Source organism: Myotis nattereri (genome assembly GCF_964212035.1).
Source record: "Myotis nattereri genome assembly, chromosome: X".
Classification (NCBI taxonomy): domain Eukaryota; kingdom Metazoa; phylum Chordata; class Mammalia; order Chiroptera; family Vespertilionidae; genus Myotis; species Myotis nattereri.
This window is the reverse complement of record NC_138078.1, coordinates 106,600,292-106,602,471: the sequence shown is the minus strand read 5'-3', so window position 1 is coordinate 106,602,471 and position 2,180 is coordinate 106,600,292. Positions and strand designations below refer to the sequence as shown.

General features: G+C 54.8%; 1 pseudogene across 1 annotated transcript; it reads left to right on the top strand.

The window, feature by feature from the left end:
- The first annotated feature begins 988 nt into the window (after nt 1-988).
- Nucleotides 989-1,768, top strand: LOC308511194 (ER membrane protein complex subunit 10-like; annotated as a pseudogene). Its single transcript has one exon. The product of its transcript is annotated as an ER membrane protein complex subunit 10-like (transcript).
- The last annotated feature ends 412 nt before the right edge of the window (nt 1,769-2,180 follow it).

The following is a 2,180-nucleotide window of genomic DNA, read 5'->3' as shown; positions in this document are numbered from 1 at the left end:
TAGACAAAATCCAACACCCTTTCTTGATAAAATCGTTCAGCAAGGTGGGAATAGAAGGATCATACTTCAACATAATAAAAGCTATATATTACAAACCCACAACCAACATCATACTCAATGGGCAAAAACTAAAACCATTTCCCCTAAGAACAACAACAAGACAGGGAAGCCCACTCTCACCATTCCTGTTCTACATAGTACTGGAAGTATTAGCCATTGCAATTAGACAAGAAGAAGGAATAAAAGGCATCCCAATTGGAAAAGAAGAAGTAAAACTGATCTTACTCGCAGATGACATGATACTGTACATAGAAAACCGTAAAGACTCCATCAAAAAATTATTAGACTTAATAAATGAATTCGGCAATGTAGCAGGATACAAAATTAATGCCAAGAAATCTATGGCATTTCTATACACCAATAGTGAACATACAGAAAGAGAGACTAAAAAAGCTATCCCATTTACCATTGCACCAAAAAATTAAGATGCCTAGGAATAAACTTAATTTAGGAGGCAAAAAACCTCTACTCAGAAAACTACAGGACGTTGAAAAAAGAGATAGAGGAAGACATAAACAGATGGGAGAACATAGCATGTTCATGGATTGGTAGAATCAACATCATTAAAATGTCCATACTGCCCAAAGCAATCTATAAATTCAATGCAATCCCCATTAAAATACCAAAGGCATATTTCACACTCCTAGAACAAACTCTCCAAAAAATCATCTGGAATGAAAAAAAACCCCGAATAGCTACAGCAATCCTGAGAAAGCTGAACAAAGTAGGTGGGATCTCAATGCCAGATATCAAGCAGTATTACAAAGCCACTGTTCTCAAAACTGCCTGGTACTGGCACAACAACAGACATATAGAGTGTGCAGACCCGAGGAGCTGGCGCAGGCGCAGGCGTGCTGGATGAGGTCTGTTCCTCCCAGAATGCTCCACGGCGCTTGGCGCACTCTGGCCCGTGGGCTGGTGGGAAGGGGCCAAAATGGCGGCGGCCGGCGCCAGGGCCACTCAGCTGCTCCTGCTCTTGCTCATGACAGCCGCAGCCCCCAGCCGGGCGCGGGGCAGTGGTTGCCGGTCCCGGGCCGCTGCGCGGGAGGCCGGAGTGGAAGGTCGAGACGAGGCCTGTGGCACCGTGGGGCTGCTGCTGAAGCACTCATTTGAGATCGATGACAGCGCGGCTCCATACTCTGGAACCAGCGGGACAGCAGCTTGTCCCTGTCGCAGCAGCAGCTCAAAGAGGAGGAGCGGTGCCGACTCCGGGATGTGGCAGCCCTCAACGGCCTGTACCGGGTCCGGGTTCCGGGGCGGCCTTGCGCCCCTGACGGCCCAGAAGCTGGCTGCTACGTCTCCTCCTTCGTCCCCACGTGCTCCCTGGTGGAGTTGCACCTCTCGGATCAGCTGACGCTGCAGCTGATGTGGATGTGGCCGGCAACGTGGTGGGCCTGTGGGTGGTGACGCACCCCGGGGGCTGCTGGGGCCAGGAGGTGGAGGACGTAGTCCTGGAGCTGTTCAACACGTCTGTGCAGCTGCAGCCGCTGGTCACGGCCCCAGGCCCGGAGACGGCGGCCTTCATCGAGCTTCTGGAGATGGAGCAGGCCCAGAAGGCCAAGAACCGGCAGGAGCAGAAGTCCTTTTTCGCCAAATATTGTATGTACATCATTCCTGTCGTCCTGTTCCTCATGATGTCGGGAGCACCGGATGCCAGGGGCCAGAGGGGAGTGGGGGTGGGGGTGGCGGAGGGGGCAGTGGCCGGTGAGGGGCGCGGGCCTTCCCTCCTGCCCAGAGAGCCGGGCCTTGCTCATCCCAAAGGGATCCTTTCATCCCAAAAGTATTCGCTGGCCGCTCCCCCAGAGCCTCTCCCCAGGGACCCCTGTGTTCCTGTCTGGAGGCCGGTGGGGTTCTTGGCCCTTCTGCCCCCTGCCTGACCCCGTGGCCCCAAGGCTTCCCTCTGACCCCGTGTCCCGTCACCCCCAGCGCCCCCAAGCCCTGCAGTCCGGGAGCTCTCCAGCTCCACGCCTTTGTTCTCACCCTGATTCCGGCTGGGCTCCATGGCCCCTACCTCAATGGCAACACGCCTGTCCCTGTACCCTGAGGGAACAGCAGGACGGGCTGGCGTGGGTGTGGGTGCCTGGCTCCGCTCCTCCCTGGCCCTGCCCTCGGGCCTGCTC